Below are 22,586 nucleotides of genomic sequence, written 5' to 3' on the forward strand. Positions count from 1 at the left end.
AAGCTATATGTTAGATATACGCAACTGTTTCCATTTAAGTTTAGTGTGAGTGTTATGATTAGGTAGTTTATATAGTTCGAGTGTTAACTTTAGTTATTCTTTAAAAGTCATAGTTTATTGCAAGTTTGTTGGTTTAATGTTTTACGAATTATACTTGTGTAGTTCACGAGTTATGAATTAGTGATTGTTATACCGTTGTGTCATGGTATTAAAGCTTCAGAATTTTTCTCGTTATTTTAATTTAGTATTATTGTGTCATAATATGACGTATATGTAGAATATTATACACTTCTATTGGAATATAAATACGTGTAGAAAACTTAGTTTGAGATACTTAGATTTAGACTACGTGATTGTGAGTTTAGTCATACAAAATATATATTGTCGCAGGGGCTATTAGCATTTGTGTTTTAAAGTAACTGACCCAGCCTGTCTAGACTTTGACAAAATTGTCTGAATCTCTAGATACAAATGTAATGATTAATTGTTTTATAAACATTTTATATATGCTTGAAATGTTTTAATATACTATATTAAAACAAGTGGACTGTGTGTTCTCTCTTCAACAAGTCACAGACACTTACTGTAAGTAATATGACCCACACATAAAAAACTTACAATGGAGAGCCACCCAGAATCTACAGTGATAAATTTGATAGAAGCACACATAAACAAGAGACAGATTGGCCTATACATGTGCAGCTGTAGTAGTGGCAAAAATGTTGTAAATGTCATACCCACATTAAATTACTATGTAGACTGATTTTGATAAGTAAAAAGAGAAACCGCAAGCGACTTGGGCTCAAAAGTAATGATCTAGGTGAATTTATTAAACAGGAATAAGACCAAGACAAGGACTAGAATAAACAGAGACCAGAGGAGGAATGGATATTTTGGACATGAAGAAAACGAGAGTGAGGAGAAAGACAGTTTGGTTTGGTTTGTTTTGAATTTCGCGCAAAGCTACTTGAGAGCTATCTGCGCTAGTCGTCCTTAATTTAGCAGTGTAAGACTAGAGGGGAGACAGCTAGTCATCACCATCCACCGCCAACTCTTGGGATTGATCGTCACATTATAACGCCCCCACGGCTGAAAGAGCGAGCATATTTGGTGCGACGGGGACTCGAACCTGCAACTCTCAGATTACGAGTCGAGTGCCTTAACCACGTGGCCATGCCGGGCCTAGGAGAAAGACAGTAAGAAGATGGATAAAGCATTTGCAGTCACCACAAGAGATTAAGATAAGAAAATGAAGCAAGCCACCAACTCTCTGGAAGTCTTGAAAAGTGACATCCAAATGTAGGTCTATAAGAACTGAAGAAAGTACAGAAAGTAAAGGCTGCTCAGTGCAGCTATAGGGGAATCGAGTACAAGACAAAGAGGAAAGGGACATACATAGTAGAGGACTGTGCTGTTTCAGAGCTATCAAAGTGATTCTACTGGTGAAGTTAAACAGATCATACTAACAACAGAATATTGTACTAAAGTGGCGAGGTTGGCTCATGAGTCAGTTGTAAGAGGACATGTAAGATCAATGAAAATAGCAGACAGAATCTTCAGCAACTTCCCCTGGGTTAGGGACATCAGGCATGTGATTAGATTACGCAGATCATGTGACATATGATAAAAGACAGTACGTAGAGAAAAGGTAGCAAGATGCCATTGGATCAGATATCTCTCATAGAAAAATCATTCAATAAAGTAACTGGGGATTTGACAGGACCACTAGAACGTGGATCTGACAAGGGCAACTGGTACATGCTAACAGTAGTCGACTGTGCAACGTGTTACGTAGAAGTAATAGCATTGTTAAAAAATAGATATGGAGAGAGTGAAAGAAACCCTTCTGGAAGTGAGCTGCAGAGTAGGCTTTCCAAAATAGGTCTTGAGCTAGAGGAAGACCCAGATGACCTCTGAACTGATGAAAAACTGTGTGAATACATCAACATTAGGCAGTTCTTCAACTTCTGATACAGCCCCAGGTGTAATACAATGTGTAAAAGTCAATGGAGTCTTCACTAATATGCTTAAAGAAATGTGCCAAGAGAGATTTTGTGACTATGATATGTACCTGCAGGCAGTATCATTTGTTTACTGAGAAATCCCACAAGTTACAACAAGATTTAAACTTTTCAAATTACTCTATGGAAGAATAGTACAATTTACAATGCAAGCATTGAAAGAAGTAGGACATGAAAAGAAGAGTCAGAAGTGAGGAATGCACACCAATACATGTTAGACTTCAAAAATCGATTGGAAGAAACCTGCCAACGTACTTCAGAAAGCTTGTGTGTATTTCAAGACAGACAGAAGCACTTCTATGATAACAAGTTCTAAAATCGATGTTTCAAGGCCAGACAGATAGCCTTGGTTATATTACTAACGACAAACTCATCTTACGATGGAAAGGACCTTTGGAACTGCAGATAGTGGTCAACACAATGGACTATAAGAAAAAAGTGAACAGAAAGACCAAATTCTACAATACCAATCTAGGGAAGAAGATCTAACGGGTGCAACTGTTGAGAAGTGCAAGTTTGGCAGTGAGAGAATCATGAGGTGAGCAATGTACCTCCAGACTTACAGATTCTGCATTGAGACTTTAAAGGGGTCTGCAAACGTTGATGCAGACTATAAGATCAGACTTTACGTATGAATTGAAAAGGGTCTTTGTATATAGTACAAAAAGTAATGAAAGGATCTTATTCTAAGATAGTTACAACTGTTTTCGTTTAAGTGTAAGGCGAGTATTATAATTTAGATATTTTCTACAGCATGAGCGTTGAATTTAGTTATTTCTTGAAGCAATAATATATTGCAAGTTTGTTTACATAACTGTTTACCATTCATTCGTTGTGCAATTCCCTAATTATGAAGTGATGATTGCTATACCATTGTGTCATGTTATTAGAACCTCTTGAGTTTCTTTCGTTGTTTTAATTTTGTATTAATCCATCATAATAATTAGTAGTGTGTGGAAGGTTCTAGGTTTCTGTTGATGTGTATAATTTGGCTACAAATATGGTGATTAACTGTGTAGTGAACATTTTTGCATATATGAACTCAGTGTAACTTGTTTATTGTTGAAATTTATTGCCAACAAGTGACAGACGTGTACTGTAAAGAATATAGTCCATGCACAAAAATTCACACAATAGAAATCTGATATATTTTCATTAAAATAACAAGTACATGTATATATTTATGTATATATATATACTATGTAATAAAACATAGACAATTGGTTTGTTTAAATTTATATGAGCTTATGTTAAATTTTAAAATATCTTTTATAGGCAAAGTGAATTATTCCTATAAAAGATCAAGATAGAGAAAAGGAAATAATAAATACTGTTCATTTAGTAGTTTCTCTTAGGGAAATAATAATGAAACACATGTGAAGAATTTGAAGTTTTAATTGAAGTATATTTTTATATAATATGTAATTTTAGAAGAACAAAATATATTTATTTCATATATATTATAAAAACCCACAACAAAGTTCATTATAAGACAAAATTATGTCAGTACATTTCCAAATAAGCGAATATTAAGTAATTGACTAGAAATAAAATAAAAATGTTTACCAATTTCAAATATTTAATGACATTTGCATAATACTATAAGATAAATATTATATAGTCGTAATTACTCAATCTCACAAACTCAATGCGGTCAAAAATTTGATAAAACACTTAGTTAAACAAATCAACGAAATTATTGTTAGACAACAGAAATTAAATTTTATAATCTTAATTTCTATACATATACTTGATTAGGCTTAAAAATATTAAGTATTTGGTCCATTTCAAAAATATTTATAGTTGTTCAAACAAATTATGTTTTTTTCGAACGAATAAACATTATTTATCAATTAACAATTAGGTTAGTAAGTTGAGCTATTCAGGCAGCACAATTTATTCATATGGTTTATTAATTTAGGTAAATAATCGAGCAATATCAGGTTAAAGGTAAGTGAATGAGACACAAAAATTAAATATTTTGTTTTTAAGATAAAACCAGCTGTTGTGCCCAACAGATAATAAATAATTAAGTTTATAAACAGGCCTGAAAAGGCAGCGTAGTTTTCATTACGCTTCTACTATTTGATAGTGCTTTTCATGTTCATACAAAAATCACATCGACTTTAGTGTCACGTCTAAGCCTTCAAATATATGTTATAAACATAATCCGTGATATCTATCTCTCATCAGCTTAGATGGATAATTACTTGACACCCTAATTTACTATGAGGAATAGAGAAAAAATCAAACTTCCAATATCCATGAAGTAAAACCTTTAACTTACTAAGTTCGAATATATACATCTTACCACGGGCATTACTGCAGCGAAACAAACTGGATACAAATCATTTCATGGCGGCTTAGCTTATGATAAATAAAGATGAATGAAATTTTCAACTGACTAAGTCATCATGCTACTATAGCGAGGAGGAATGAAGCGTAAAGATTAGTTTGTCGAGTTTGATTTTAATGCATAGCATCTCAGAAAATAAAATTCCAAACAAAGAAAACAATGGTATAATTAAACTCGGCTCAACTCTGTTTGTTTGTTTTGAATTTCGCGCAAAGCTACACTAGGGCTAATTTAGCAGTGTAAAACAAGAGAGAAAGCAGCTAGTCATCACCATCTATCACAAACCCTTGGGCTACTTTTTTACCAATAAATAGTAGGATTAACCGTTACGTTATAACTCCCCCACGGCTGAAAGGGCGAACAAGTTTAATGTGGCAGGGATTCGATCCCGCGATTTTCAGTTTACGAGTCGAGTGCCCTAACCACCTGGCCATACCGGCCGGGCCTAAGCTACACACTAATATTCTAAGATGGCTTGCGAAAGCTATAATTACTACCATTTCATTAGATATAACGATTTTGTTTCCTGTAAACAAATTGTTGGTTAGTGATAGTATTGAGTAGTGTTTGGACTAGTTGGTGCTGTGCCGGACTGTAAGCCTGATTGTTTATGACCTACGTCATGGTGCTGCAAAATTGCACTCATCACTTTAGGTTTATTACATGAGTGACAGTTAAATTTCAAAGTTCGATCAAAGTGTCCCCAGAGTTGTCGATGGGTACTGGTGACAAACTGCATTCCCTCTGCTTTGTCAGCTCAAGGTTATCGGCGCTCTCACAAAATAAAAACGTGATTTTGAAACTGAATCTTTCTTGTGTGACGGACTTACTGTCATATATCCGTTTTAATATCGATACTTGTTTAAGTCAAATTTATATTTAGATCTCGAGTGTAAGAATCAACAATATGTGTGTATACGTAAACACTAATGTATTGTTTATATTGTTGTACAAGCTGAAGTTTCGAAAAGCTCTCTTCACGCCTATAAATATAACTATATTTCTGCTCAAATTTAGGCTATTTGAAATTTTAATACGTAACACTTGATAATAAGTTAGAAGAAAGTCAGATAAGAGTCGTTCGTGACAGTTCCATACACGTGGGCCCGGCATGGCCAAGCGCGTTAAGGCGTGCGACTCGTAATCTGAGGGTCGCGGGTTCGCATCCCCGTCGCGCCAAACATGCTCGCCCTCCTAGCCGTGGGGGCGTTATAATGTGACGGTCAATCCCACTATTCGTTGGTACAAGAGTAGCCCAAGAGTTGGCGGTGGGTGGTGATGACTAGCTGCCTTCCCTCTAGTCTTACACTGCTAAATTAGGGACGGCTAGCGCAGAGAGCCCTCCAGTAGCTTTGTGTGAAATTCCAAAAACAAACAATAACAAACATCCATACAACGATAGTTCACAGCAAAAAAGTGAAACAAATGTAATTAAGAGCAGTTTTATTTAAAAGTAAAACAGGTGTGTCGTATTAATTGTTGTAAGTAAGATGAGTATGACGTAAGAAATTAGAATAAGTATGACAAAAACTTTTTTATATATTTTCAAATAACAGTTCAAGATTAATATGGAGTATAATGAGCAATTTTGACATTCTGTATCGAAACAGCTATTTTCTCTCGTTTGTTTGTTTTTTGAATTTTCGCGCAAAGCTACACGAGGGCTATCTGCGCTAGCCGTCCCTAATTTAGCAGTGTAAGACAAGGGGGAAGGCAGTCAGTCATCACCACCCACCGCTAACTCTCGAGCTACTTGTTTACAAACGAATAGTGGGATTGACCGTCACATTATAATGCCCCCATGGCTGAAAGGGCGAGCATGTTTGGCGCGACTGGGATTCGAACCCGCGACCCTCAGATCACGAGTCGAGTGCCTTAGCTACCTGGTAATGCCAGACCAAATTTTCTTTCATTTAGTTCCTTTGTACAAAATACGATATAAAGTTAGAGATATTAACTTATGACCGATGCAAAGTTAATATTCGTCAAACAATCATTAACTTTGCTATAGTTTGTTTGTATTCGTTTCTTTTTTCACGTATTTTTGTTGTATGTTTTTTTCAAATAAATAAATTATTCAGAGCTTTAAGAAATTAAAATAAAAGTTTGTTTATCTAGTTACGTTAAAAGTTAAAATGTTAAGATCATAATTTTTAAGTGAATACAAACCATTAGAATGTGATCTGAGATCATGTTTTTCCACTTATGCTTAAAATAATTTACCTTTCCTAAGTAAATATATCCTGACACAGTAGAAAATTTATAAACAACTTTAATAACGTGTATCACTCATTATGTTAAGTCTCTTATGTAAAAGATAATAAACTCACAAACATTAAAATATATGACTTTGAAAAATCGTATCACGCAACCAGTTTTGAGAGCTGTATTATAATGTTATTATAGCGAACACATGCAAAGCATTCTTTGCGTTGGTAACTTGGTCGATAGTTATATGCTCTATAAACTGTTTGGGTCAGAAGGTCCATAACGATGACATTTGTGAGTTAACGGTGAGTTTAGTTTATTCAGAGTTCCTTTGGCATTTTAAAACTGGCTCGAGCAAATATGCAGTATCATATTTGACACGAGTTCTTCTTTGTACAATATTCAATTTGCCATTTTTTGTCATTACTACTAGCGTTTTATGAATTTTTATTCGTAAGCTGTAATACATCTCACACGTTTCTTATAAATATACTTGGACAGTAATACACAGTATCTTTATGATGATGGGAAATTGGTTTATAAAGAGAGTTATAACAATATGTTCCATATATTTTGGATAAATACAGTTTTTCATGAAATGAACGAGATAGAAAACGTGAATGTTACTGCACGTATAAAATCGAAAGTTGTTTCTCCCGTGAAGTTTATAACTTCTTAAAGCCAAGAAAACAAATGAAAGAGGCATGGACTTTTTGTTAAGTAGGCTTCACTTGAGCTAGCAAGCCCAAGATTCTTGTCTATAAATCCAACCATAAGAACGAAAAACGTTCTCCTATAAACCACTTTTCAACGTAGTAAGTATCCGAGTTGAGAAATTAATTAAGAAACTCAGAAAAGCAGTTTATGTCTTTCTAGAAGCTCACAGTCATTTTATTCTAATTTAATGTCTAGGAACTTCATTTTACGTGATACACTTTCAACCAGATCTTTACTCAACCCTAGATAAAAGTACAGATCAAATGTATTATAAGTTATTCTAAAATAACATTAATTTAACATGTATAAAGGTTATGCAAATGTTTACTATAGTCGATGATAGTGCTTTTAAGTGTAATAAATGAAAAAGTTACATTGGTTATGCATTCTGTTCCCTGAAAAATATTTTGTATGTAAGTAAGGTCAAACTTTTTCATCTCAAAGGTAGTTAGATTGAATGAAAAGGGTTTGTAACATCTATTTAGATAAACTTAAGTAAAATAATAACACAAAAGTTGAGCCTAACTGTATAACACTTAAGCCAACAGTAAAACTCGATATGTTATTTGTTCAAAGGTTGAATGTTGTAAGAGTAATATGTTAAGGTATGCAGATATTACACAGCTCATTTATTAATAAAGATATACAGTACACATTTGTTAAATTGATAAGCAGTTTGAATGTTACTTTATTGAAAAGATTAACAATATCGTGCCAGTTTCATACGATAATATTTACATGAGAAAACACTTGATCATTTTGATCTGCATGTTATTTAATGTTTCCATGACGTGACTAATAATGGTTGTGTATAACAAATGTCAGAATGAATGCAGCAAACGGTGTTCCTATCTTGGAGTTGTTAAACAAGTGTACGAGAAAAGGCAAAACTTTGTACTAGTTACAAATTTAATAGAGGAATTTTAATGTCTTTGTAACTAATTATGAAAGTTCTGTAGATACCAACTATAAATTATAAACTTGTACTGTAACTTGTAACATAACGTACTGTTATAAATAGAAAAACAGTGATAGAGATAATGAAACTTATAGTCTATACGTCAGATTAGATAATGAAACTTATAGTCAATACATCAGATTTGATTGATTTAGTATTCTTTTCTTTAAAAAAACGTTTGCTAATTTGACAATTTGATTGTAATGTTATATTTAGGATAAAAGAAAAGAATGAGCATTTTAAAAACTAGAGAAAAGGGATCGTATAAAAAGTAAGGGTTAAAGGCTGGAGATACTGTAGACATTATTTACTCAAGCTACAAACCTATATTTTGGCTCCAACCTTTATTACAATCCATATTTTTAGGTTTCTAAATTCCCAATGTTTTAGTTATCTTGTTTACTGATTTTTTATTACACTCAACTATAGGTAAAGGATTGTGTGATATGGCAACTAACGTTATACATCGTAATGATGATAAAAATAGTTAGTATTTATCTAATACGGACCACGATGATTTATTGTAGCTATTGACTATTTGATCACATTAGGTCAAGATATAAAATGTTGGGTTTGTTATAAATTCTGTGTAACTACGTTCTCTATATGTGTCCCCCCGCTAGTACAGCGGTATGTCTCCGGATTTACAACGCTAAAATCAGGGGTTCAATTCCGCTCGGTGGGCTGAGCAGATAGTCCGATGTGGCTTTGCTATAAGAAAAACAAACAAACAAACAAACTTCTCTATATGTAATGCACAGTAATGGGCAAATATATATGCCTAGACCAAGACACAATCCCACTAAGAATATACAGAATTTTGACCAGTAGAAAAGTAATCTTTTAAAATAAAACATATACGTCAAAATATCGCTTTAAATAGACTTCCGAGAATTAATTATTTTAGGAATTTTTATACAAAACCTGAAATTATGTTTGATTTTTTTTTATTTCTCTCTTCGTACATAATATAATGGTTGCATCCCTAAAGGCGCCGATTATATAGTGTACAAAGCATTGAGTATCTACATGTCACAATTATTTAAAGTTATCTATTATTGGCTGGTAATTTCTTTTTCAACCTGTACTTAAGCTTTTCAAAGGAACGCCAAGTATTGTAAGAAAGTTACTTTCAAGGTGTAATGATAACATCGTTTACATTAAAATTACATTTTTTTTTTAGTTTATGTAAGATATAAAAGAAGCAACTCGACTTGTCAATATCTTTACGGAATATGCTAAGCAGAATCACAAAGAGGCCGTTTTGAGCGAATTTTCTTTTCCTTCTAAGACCAGCATACCTGCTTTTTTTGTGCATTTCTATATGTGTGTACAATCTCAGCTGTCAATGGTATATATTTTAAAAGTGTCGTTTGAACTGAATCTTTAATGTTTAACGCACTTTATGTCTAAATGTTCTGTATGGTTTTGTGCAATTCTTTACGATCCTTATTATGAATCACTCTCCTGCTTCATGATAAAACACAATGATAACGAAAGTACCTCACTTTTAATTCTAACAGTATTGCTTTTAATGCAAATGGACTGCATTTATAACAGTTTCTTCTTATCAGATATGATTGTCTCATTCTCTTATCGTACAGCTATCAACAGAAAAATATGTTTACAAATTTTATGAATAACAACTTGCAACAAACAACTGCAGTATAAAGAATTTAATAACATTTTAGCACAAAGAATTTCATATATTATTTTTTACTTTACTATGATTCATTATGAAAAATGTTCAAGCACTTTTACTTAATATATGATAACACAATGAAATATTTTATTCGTCGAGATATTACCATGAAGGACTGTAACGCTAGAAATATAGATTAGAAACTTGTAGTGGGTAGGACAGATATTCCATTGCGTAGATTTATGCTTAAGTACAAACAATGTAGCAATTTATCAACTTATTAGCATAATAAATTAATATATGTTAGAACACTTCTATAAAACTGATTTTGTTCATCATTTAACAATAAAATAAATAGCTAACCTGATTCCATAATTTAACTAATATTGCTAACTCTTTACAAACAATATACGTGAAATGGGTAAAAAAGAAACCGGATCTTCTTTCCTCTAAAGGGAACAAATTGTAGGAAAATAATACTGTTACTAATAGATAACATTTGTTCTACGTTCCATCGATTGTTGGTGACCATGACTACTGGGAAATTAGTAAATACGAGTGACATTTGTTCAGAACATCTTATTGTAATCAGGTTTCTATTTACGACGGTTCAAAATTCTATTCGTTTACACTACCAGTTAAAAAAACGTATTCATGAGTTACTGGTTCTCACCAGACTGATCTGTGAGTATACCATTTTTAAGCGACTGGATCTCTTACAGCAACTGTTTACTTCTGGGTTCATAATATATCACGTGTATTTTATCGAACTGTAACAGCAGAGAAGATACAGCATACCACGCGGAGACTAAGGTGAGACATTAAGTTTATCTGATCACATTCTGAGCACTAGTGTAGTTTTGTTACGTGATAGCATTTCCTACTGAAAATAGAACCTCGTTCTTTCCTACAAATCTCCTCGCGTGCAAAAGATCATGTTGGATCATTGTAGATAAAGTGATGTTTAAAGATGATTGTAACTTTAGTAATTACATTACTTTCAGATGTTGTAATACATATTACAAGGAGCATATCATGGAACACGTTAAAGAAAGGTCTTTGTGGAAGTGTAATAACATTAACAGATTGAACTTTTGTCACACTTTAAGTTGGTGGTACGGCTACACATTATGTACTGTATAAAGCACATAAACCATTTTGTTTTGTTTGTAATTAGCACGAAGCAACATAATTGACCGCCTACTACGCGTAACGAGACCCGGTTTCAAGCGTTGCGAGTCCGCAGAGTCGTGTCACTGGAAGACGTACATCAAGTAACTTACGTGAGTATATTAATATTTCAGTCAACAAGACAGTAACGTTGCATACAAATTTTGTGATATATATATATGTATATTTTAACTAGTTAAAAGTCAGCATACCAGTTTGATTTGATTTATGATGAATAACGTTCTGGCTAAGATAATGTGAAATAAAGTCATGACAGTACATGACAGTCATTTGAACATTTATAGCATACAAGGTTATCTAGCGATTAATAAAAACATCGAAAAACATCCTTTAAACAATTTCTTTCCTAAAACATGTAGAAATCTCGTGTATCTCAAGCATCAGCTTAAAGTAAGATACTTCTTAATACTTTTATTTTATTTTGTTAATGTTACACACATTAAACAATCACATTAAAAACACATTAGAATTCGTAGACAAACTGTTCGTATGTCTTGATATTGTAGCGAGAACTGTGTGAATGATGCTCAAATATATTATGAAATTATCATTAACCAAGTAAATCCTATGAATTATTTTAACTATAGTTTGTGATTAGGAACATTTTAAATTACATATATAGTCACTTTTGATTTCATTTGATCTACCATTTCTTAGCGCAAAAAACATGTTTAAAAACACGAAATTAATTATATTCGTTCGTACGTGATAAAGGTATTTGTAACAAAACAAAATTATTATAATGTGACTATTTGACTGTCAAAGAGGAACGTCTTTGTGAACTTAACTATCATAAGACGTACTGTTGCATTACCTAATGCGTTTCTGTTACCTAATATAATACACACATTACATTCAGTATAAATAACATGGCAAAGAACAAGTCGAAGAAAAATATTTGTGAACCTGTAATAACATTTACAGACCGAACTTTCATAACCGGTATAGATACACGGAATGTATCATGTCAAACATTCAATCAACTTAGATTAGTGCTAATATTTTAGTCGATAAAACAACAGAAGTACGAGGAATTTTCTTGCTGAACGCTTTAAGATAAATCTCCAAAGAATTCTGTGAACTAAGGTAGTGCAGCCTTATCCAGAATCTTACAATTTCACAAAGCATTCATTGTTTCCTTTTATATTTTCATTGTATAAGTAACTCCAGTCCAGGAAAAAAGCGAAAACAAAAAACTAGTACACAAAGTAAATTTTTCCAAACACCTTTCTTGGATTCATTATTCTTTGTAATGGTTTTCCACTGTTCTTGTTTGTTTGTTTTTTTCAATTTCAAGTAGAATAAAACACTTTCTCAGATATAAAGCCGTGATAAGTAGCTTATGGGATGAAGCGTGTCAGCCATATCATTTTGTAGCGCATTATCCTTAACCCATTTGCCCATGTTTATGTGGATTCAAATACTTATACAACCTGTACTATAACCAAAAATATATTGCATTTTGTATAGTAATTAACTCTGTTGTAGTATCATAACTTTAAATGCCTGTCACAGTCAGTTGGTGGCTCTGAAGCTCTACCCATCAATGTGTCATACAAATAAGATACATCATACCAGTTGGGATTCGTCTTCCCAATACATTTGGTAATACATACGTACGCGAAAGTTTGTTATAATTATATGTGAGTATAAATAAGCCAGAAAAGTGTGTTATAGACAACTTGATAAACAATTATCTCTGAATTTATTATTAAAATTTGGTGTCTGAATATTCTATTCTTATACACTACAATAATTCCAAGTTTGTATTTCAGTCATCACGGTAGGAACAAAAATCAAGGAGGATAGGATGGTTTGTTTGGTTTGAATTTCGCGCAAAGCTACACGAGGGCTATCTGCGCTAGCCGACCCTAATTTAGCAGTGTAAGACTAGAGGGAAGGCATCTAGTCATCACCACCCACCGCTAACTCTAGGGCTACTCGTTTACAAACAAATAGTGGGATTGACCGTCATACTATAACGCTCCCACGGGTGAAAGGGCGAGCATGTTTGGTGTGACTGGGTTTCGAACCCGCGACCCTCAGATTACGAGTCCAGTGTCTTAACCTCCTGGCCGTGCTGGGCCGGACAGGATGGAATATCAATAGATTGATAGCTGAAAGTGTTTGTTCTTAAACTCAAAACTGCACAATGGGCTATCAGGACAGTGCCCGCCACAGGTAGAGTAAGTCCTCAGACTTATTGCTGAGCCACTATCGGGTGGTATAGAAAAACTGTGGGGATTAATGTTTTGTCTGAAACAAACAAAAATGTCAAATTACTTCATACAGTTATAATACAGTTATTGTAAACCAATTTTTGGACTTATTGCCAACTTTCCTATTTTCTCAGGAAAAGTAAAGTTGAACCTTACAAAATAAAAGCAATTTGACACTAGTGTTCTATTACCGTTGTTCAAAGGAAAAAAAAAACAATAAAAACTTTGCATTCATTATTTAACATAGTTGTGATATGATAACTGTGGTATAAAACTTTGACATTTTCAGTTACGAAAGACGTAAATGGTAATGTTATATAAACCAGATGGACTAATGATGAATCATGTAGGGAAGAAAAGAAGTTAAGAAGTATGCTGTTGATTTTCTAATGGTATTACTTGCATGGACTCGTTTTCTTATAAGTTTTGTTGAATCAACTAATTATGTTGACATGATAACAGTAAACCGTGTGGATCAAATGTCTAAAGATAATTCAGAACGAATTTAATCCTAAGTAGTACATCATACCAATTCCGATATTAACAAGAACGACAATAGACGAAATTTCTACAACATCAGAAATAACACACAGGTTAAGTTGTTTTTTGTGTACCTTAAAAGTCTCTACTGCTTATATACCGAAAGTTACAGAAAAATCTATCATTTTGGATCGGATGATATGATTAATGTTAACAACTACGTAATAAGAAAACTATTAGACTCAATCCGAAACAGTTTATATGGTTTTGGTATTATTGGTCAAGATGTTCCATCATACCAGTTTGTTTGGAGATCCTCTTATAAGTTAACATAGCTTCATCTGTCGAAGACTTACCCCAAGAATGAATATTAAGATGGTAAATCCATTAAATTTAGTTCTTTAAATATTCAGGCTTTTCAAGTATTAGAATCATTACAACACTGGCTAGAATCTGATTAGAATAGAATTTTTTACAACCTATAAGACTATTTTATTGAATCGCAAAGTGATATTAAAGTCAGAATATTATAGACTTGTAAGATATTTTTGGACATTCATAGCTCAAAATGAGAATAAATTTATCCGTTAATTCAGTAATAAGAAGGAAATCTAAGATATTCACATTAAGTAGTCACTGATGCAAAGAAGATAAAGCTAAACTTTAAAACAGTGACAACAAACAAGAATTCAAGACTGTTTAAATGAATTATTATACCTGTGCTGATAAAATGTGATAAAAAGACAAGAAAACAAACAGTAAGGGACTGGCACAAATAAACAACAACAACAAATTCGAACCCTATAAATACGTCTCATATATCTAATTGAACATATAATTAAAATATCCTAAAAACTCTTAAAAATACACAAGTTAATATTAGGTGTGATAGACAAAATGATAATTCTTAAATTCTTCTTGAAGAAATCGATTTACTTTGATTTACTGTTCCTATGTTTAATAATAGCTCACGAAAATAAAAATTTATAAGATGAATAACCTTTGTCCCTCTCAAAGTTTCTTATGCTTTCAAAATATATCTCACTTGGAAACCTGAAGGAACACACGGCTGATATACTTAATTTTATGGCTAATTGGAATTCAGCTTAGAATATATTTCATTAACAAAGGTAAGTATTATTATCTGTATGTGACGAATATAAAGTTATAAATTTAAATAAATACAATTTATGGTGACAAAACTAAACATACACGTAAACAATATATACACGTATTGGTCTTAAAGCTATAAGAAACAATAACGTATAATTCGCTTCAATTGCTAATAATTACGATTTACAAAGTTTCATTGTTTAGAAAGTTATAAACTTTCTATAATATAGTTTGTTATTACAATTTTCATTACGGTAGGAAAAAAAACAGTGTTAAAAAATCCATACGTAAACAACAAGACTACAAAGCAAGTAAAGTGCTAATATATCTTAAACATGTAAGTTATTATACATAATTATAAGTTAGTGTATAATTGACAATTTACAAAACAATTACAGTTGTAATATAATCATCGAGATAATACATATATGGGCAAAATTATCAATAAACGTGGTAAAATATTATAAAAAAGGGAACAAAATACATGACAAAGGTATAACGCTATACAACTGAAGTATAAACAATTAATGAGACTATTAAAATGATTAGGATATAAGAGAATAATAAAATAACAAACATGATGTAGCTAAGCCTAAACATGTTTTAGGTAAAGTTTTTAAATCGCAGAATAATAAGTGAAGTGTAAAGTACCCTGCATGAAAATCTAAGAAAATAAATTAAGAAAAGTAAAGAAAACATTTAGATGTAAAGTTTGTAAAAAATAAATAATTAAACAATAATATATATGTTTAGTTCAAATTAATACAAGTCTAAAAAATAACTAATAGAAGTAAGAATATTTGTGTTTTAAAACCCGCCAATAATTTGAAAAAAGGTCTTGTTAAATTTAAAACCAAAACAATTCTAAAGAGTTAACAAACAAGCATACATCCAGACTTAATACTGAGATTTGGATGCATACCCACACATTAAGTTTCAACTAAAATAGTCAAGACATTTGTGTCAACTCTGAAAATAATAAATCTTCTATTAAGCAGTCAGTAGGGACAGCCTTAGTGTAACGATTGGAAAACAACTTTAATATTACGATATTACGACTTCATAAATCTGCTCACAGAACGAGAATTTCCTGTTTTATTGCTCTGTGTTTTCTAACACAGGTATATTTATATTTACCATGTTCTGAAAGGATATTAACACACAGTACTTGTTAAAGTACTAATTTCTGTAACTGAACAAACTTAGAAATTGTCTATTAACAACAAAGCTAGCAAAATAAATGGTAAAGCATTCTTATTATGAATTTCTTCTAACACAAAATTTAAGTAAATGAATTCTGTGCCTTCTAGAGAAATATCTATAGTTCAACAGTCTTGTCATACAAAATGGAAACTGAAACTTAAAACAAAATGTATATGTTAGTTTAACTAAGCTTTACAGTAAACGGTATCGCGACACTGAATTATCTTTGATCCAGTTTTCTCTTATTTACATGACTTGGAGAGTGACAGAGCAATGTGTTAAAATGTGTTTGAGTAACAGATATGTCACTTATGCATAAACTATCAACTTATCTTATGCGTATTATTCTATAAATAAGTAAGTGATGTGTTGCAAGTATGTCTTCATTTACTATGCAGACACAATGCTAAATATCAGCCACATACACAGAAAAACAAACTAGTTATTCTTAATTTAATCCTGTTTCGTTATGATGTACCGATATATATCAAAAATGATTATAGTGAACACACAGATTGCTAATAGACAAATATGTTTTGGTTCTGCATGACGTCATAAAACTAAAACAAGTGTGTGTGTGTTTTTCTTATAGAAAATCCACATCGGGCTATCTTCTGAGTCTACCGATGGGAATCGAACCCCTGATTTTAGCTTTGTAAATCAGTAGGCTTACTGCTGTATTAGTGGGAAACGAAAACAAGTAAAGGGTTTGAACACAAAAACAACTTATCTGTACATTTATATTTATATTTTTAGGGTTGCTCAAGCAATCACACTTTCAGAATAATCTACCATATAATCTACATTTAATTAACTGAAAGAATAAAAACAATTAGGCTGTGCGAGAGGAGTTGCAAAATATTCGTCCGCATCTATAAATTATTCATGCTACAATATTAATACTACAGGCACAATACTGGTCGTAAGGACTTTAATTTAAGAATTTGATAGATAGGGATGTATACCCAATTAACGCCTAATCAGTTTTATATTTTTATCTTTTTAGAGATAGTTTGTGTGTGTGAAAAACATTTCTAAATAACATTATAAAAGCACCTGTTTGAAATTGTGTTCGTGTAAGCTCTCCCACATTCTTCCAAACAAGGCTTACGTAATGTTACAGGAACAAACACATTGTTCCTGTTGCTGTACACAGATTGTTGCGGTTGTATTAAAAGGAAAAAAATCACGTTTCTTTCTAAACGCTCATGTTCGTTTTTGTATCTTAAAGTTATTGGAGATCGATATGAAATTCCATTCGGTGAACAAAATATCAAAAAAGCCCACAAACGAACTTACAAAGTACAACCCTTGCTCAGTAATGTTTTTATTTCTGTTTTACACTTTTGTTGTAACAAACCAAAAATATACATCAAAAAACCCTCATATTTTTTGTATTATTTCTATTCCAGTTTGTTTTTTGCGTTTCTTAAAATCTCAGTTTGCCACTATTATAACAAAAGAGGTGTGGCCCAGCATGGCTAGGTGGGTTAAGGCGTTCGACCCGTAATCCGAGGGTCGCGGGTTCGAATACCCATCGCACCAAACATGCTCGCCTTTTCAGCCGTGAGGGCGTTATAATGTTACGGTCAATCTCACTATTTGTTGGTAAAAGAGTAGCCCAAGAGTTGGCGGTGGGTGGTTATGACTAACTGCCTTCCCTCTAGTTTAACACTGCTAAAACAGGGACAGCAAGCGCAGATAGCCCTCGAGTAGCTTTGTGCGAAATTCTAAAAAAACAAACAAAAGTCGTTAATTGGCCTTCAGGGCGACTTTAATCTTTGTTTTTTTTATTTTTGTTTGAACTTTGCACAAAGCTACTCGAGGGCTATCTGCGCTAGCCGTCCTTTATTTAGCAGTGTAAGACTAGATGGAAGGCAGCTAGTCATCAGCACTTACCGCCAACTCTTGGGCTACTCTTTTGCCAACGAATAGTGGGATTGACCGTCACGTTATAACCTTCTCACAGCTGAAAGGGCAAACATGTTGGGTGCAGCTGGGATTCGAACTCGAGACCTTCAGATTACTAGTCGAACGCCTTAACCTACCTGGCCATGCCGGGCCCATTGATCTTTGTTGTGCTCGTATAAGGTTAATCAATTAGGGAACATTAAATCCTAATAAAGAAATTATTTCGTGACGTACAAACTACTTACAACATCCAAATGTAAAGTTTATTGTTTCATGGATAAAAGTAGTGAACTTGTTGCTCTTAATGACGATGAATTTGAAATAATCACTTAATATAGAGAACGTTGAATTAAACTCTAATCTTAAAAAAACAATATATTTATTGTTTATGAAGACAAAGATTGTAGTTTGAATATTATGCCTTATTCGTTTTTACACTAATGCACTCACTATTTAAATGTTAGAAATGTTTGGTGAACCTTTTAATACTTTTCTCTGTTTACTTTTGAATTTTTTAACCTCTTTAAAATGGCACAGTAGCATTTATAATAACCTCAAAGAGCCTTGAAAATTATCAATGATTTATTTGACGTCACTCATGCTCGTAAGTTGTTCGATAAGTACACGAACTTCACTTGCTAATTCTCAGTGAAACCTGATGTTAAGATTTTAAGCAACAGTGTAAACAAGAGACCTCGAACTAGTGCACTGTGTAATGATCCGTTTTATGTGGTTATTAAAAAAGTGAACAACATATTTTAGAAATTACAAGCAGATAACACTGTTGTTAACTGGCACTGTTAAAACTAACGTTAAAAATAACTCAAGTTCAGAAACAGGAATAATACAACCACGAGGAAACATTACCTTGAGTGTTATTGCTATGTTTTTTAGCAGAGATAGTTTTCCATCAAATGAAAAAAAAAACAATAAAACGGTGGAATGCATTAAAGCGTAGTTTAAAACGCTGAAGGAATATTTTGGTGTACATTAATAAAGGATATGCTGTAATAGGTCAAGGTTGAAGAATAGTAAAGGAACTTACATTTTACTGGGTCTAGCGGCAGCTTAGTATTAATCTTGTACCTACAAAGTTTTATGTCTCATACCCAGCGGTTTACACTGATTTAAATTGGGGAATTGTGTTCGAAGATGCTGTTCTCCAACTGAACTTGCAACCTGGTTACCAGTTCTCATGAGAGAGAAAAGTGTGCGCAGCTAGGGCACGTCTATACTCGTTCCATCAAGTAGGCGTGGTTTAGACAGCTTACGTTTGAGAATCCGCAATTCAAAAAAGAATGAAGAAACTGTAAAGCAATGCTTATACCATCAAATTCTGAATAATGATAGAAGTCGTAACACTGAACGTTAGTGAAGGTGAAACAGTTCATATTATGAAATAACAACAACTCTAAAGCACGAGGATGTTTTTGTTTGAATTTATTTCTTGTGAACCAACAGATGACAAAACACATCTTTATATTAATTTTTTATTACTGGAAGATACGTTTTTGGAGGGTTTTTACTTTACTCACTAAATATTTCACTCTACTGAGAAAAATTATATTTAGAAAAAGATCATATAATAGCTTCTGCTAAATGTTCTGATCTAAAATGAATTCTCTATAATTAATTATAAACAGTACAAAAATTACATCACTAGTTTACATACTGTGATACGAAGTAAGAAGAATTAATTAAATGTATTGCTAATATAAATGTATAAAGACTGATCGAAATGCAATACTAGGAATAAACCCTCTTGTATATTGAAATTCTAGATTACAATTACCTTAATTTTAATTTAAATGGAGTAATACGGTGAAAATAAATTACAAAATAACCAGATTCTTAACAAAACAGTAAGTGGAGTAATTTGTTTACTTGAAATATATAATATTCTTATAACTAATTCGAGTAAACAGTTTGAATACAAGTTACTTTCACAATAACGAGGAAAGTTTAGTAATTACAACCAGCCATCAGACACAGTGAACTTCAGTGTACTGTCACTTTCTCTAACCAGCCATCAGACACAGTGAAGTTCAGTGTACTGTCACTTTCTTTCTACCTAATTAAATTTACAGTTATAAATCTCAAATTAAAAAAAAACGAAATTCAACATATTTAAGATTTTCTGCCAACCCTTCCATTTTGAGCGAATATTGTTTCACAATCAGGAAGTAATTAAAATTGTTAATCTCTTAAATAAATTCCTCTTTTAAAATTTTAAAGAATATCCTTTGAATTATAAGGATAAATTAACATTTTAGTGTTGCTAAGAAAGCTTAAAGTATGTAACGAAACGTCTTATACAAATATACATAAAAAAGAGCATATATATATATTTGAGGGTGTTTTTATACTATAAGGTTTACTAGCATTAATTCTTTTTTATTTCCCAATAAAACAAATGTTATATTTTTATGAAAATATTTTATATTATAAACTGATTTTGTTTACCTTTATGAGTTGTTTCTAAATACAAAGCTATATCTTGTATTACTTGAGAAGTCCTAATTAATCTACTATGTTTTGTATCAAACCCCGTATTTCAGCGATGGAAGTTCATAAACATACCACTGTCCTACCGGGAGACTCATAATCAACAAACGTTATTAAAAATTTTCTCTTAATGTGTATTCAGATCTTTATTGAAAAGCTCCCCGCTAGTACAGCAGTAAGTCTACGGATTTACAACGCTAAAATTAGGGGTTCGATTCCCCTTGGTGGGCTCGATACATAGCTCAATGTGGCTTTGCTATAAGAAAACACACACACACTCACTCTTTATTGAAAATTCAGATTTTTTCAGGTTTAAAGACTTTAAACCACTTTTTTCAAGAATCACATTTTTTTAAAATGAATTCTGCTGCCTTTCATGTGGGATCGTTTGTGTTAAAAGACTGATAAATCGTTCAAAAGAAACCTCTTATCCTTGGTTCAAGAACATTTCAATCATTGTTTGGCATGTGCTAGGTAAATATGATGTGGTCTAAACCGCTATGTTTAAAATAACAGGTAAAGTCAAAAGTAAAACTCTGCCACAGGTGTAGGAGACATTTGTAATCAATTACAAAGTGAAGCCTAAATTAAACAAGCAAACAACTACTGATATTTTACATGCAATTTATATAATTCAAATTTATTGAAACTTTCACGCTCTGCTGTGTAATATCGAATTCTCTCAAAATGAAGCGATGTTTAAAGTATTCATTATAATTTATTTATAGAAAGAATTCAAACCAACACAGCATAATCTGAAGGGTGAGGTGATCAACACACAGGATTGAAACCAAATGTCTTACGTTGTCGTTCCTTGAACTTTGTGGGCTTTATGATGTGTAGGTCAGTCTCCATTATTCATTGGCAAAGAGAAGCCCAAATGTTGGCAGTGAGTACTGCCAGTAGGTTGACTTTCCTGTGGTCGATAGTTCAAAACTAGGTACAACGCCACGTAGCTTTAGTAGCTTTGCTATACACAAGCAACCTTACTAACCATTTGCATTAAACTTTCAAAAGGGTTAGTTCTCATCCAAAGGTAGTAAGTAACTCAATATATTATTCAGTTTTTAAAACATTTGCGCCTAAAATATTAAAGAGAAAGTTTATTCCACAAATTGAAACAACTACTACATTTCTCTTTCGACGTGGTTAATATCTTGAAAACAATATTTTTCTTTTCAGTACGTTTTTATAAATTTCTCTCTAGGCTATAGCATTTAAATCCAGATTATTATAATTGTTGTATAATGATACAACATCAAAAGTCACTTAAATGCTACTTATTATAAATTTAACTTGCAATATTTTGTAAAAAATCACAAAGATCCTTTACGTAATTTTCATCAGTACCAAACAAAGGACTCAAGAGTATTGGTGTAATTAACACCACGAATGTACTTGAAACAACAAAGTTAGTAAGTAACACAGTATTTTCTTCAATTGTTAAACATAACTTGATGAAATTATTACAAAAGCGTATAATATCATCAAATGTAGTGTGTGTTAATATGAGAATGACATCTGACATAGACATGTGGCTTTGTTAAAATCATGGGAAATCGAACGTATAAAAACACAACAACATTTATTATAATCTTGACCCTTAATGAAAATATAGGGGGAAATGTGAATGCTGTTATACATTTTTACAGAGTTAATTTTTACAAGGAATATAAAGGGCATTTAAGAAGAAAAAGATGGTGGAAAGAGTAGAAGATGTGAAAGAGAACGAATAAACCGAGAAGAGTGAATAAAAAAGTAAGATATTGCTTGTAAGAAACAAATCTTTTTTCTAAGTCTATGTAGTTTTAAGTACCAATAATATACAACAGTTTTTTATGCTTACACTGGTACGTGTTAATTGCTGGTAGAAATACATACAACCTAAATAAAGTTAAGGGACATAAGAAGGCAAATTAAAGTGCGTGTATAGTATGATCATTTAGAACGTGGTGACAGAAGTGGGGTTCTCAAATTGTTAGAAGTTGAAACCCAGCAATGAAGGAATAGTTTGAAATTGAAACCACATCAACAAAAGTTGAGGAAGAGGGTAAATTGATTG

The sequence above is a fragment of the Tachypleus tridentatus genome, chromosome 1 (assembly GCF_004210375.1).
Source record: "Tachypleus tridentatus isolate NWPU-2018 chromosome 1, ASM421037v1, whole genome shotgun sequence".
Taxonomy (NCBI): domain Eukaryota; kingdom Metazoa; phylum Arthropoda; class Merostomata; order Xiphosura; family Limulidae; genus Tachypleus; species Tachypleus tridentatus.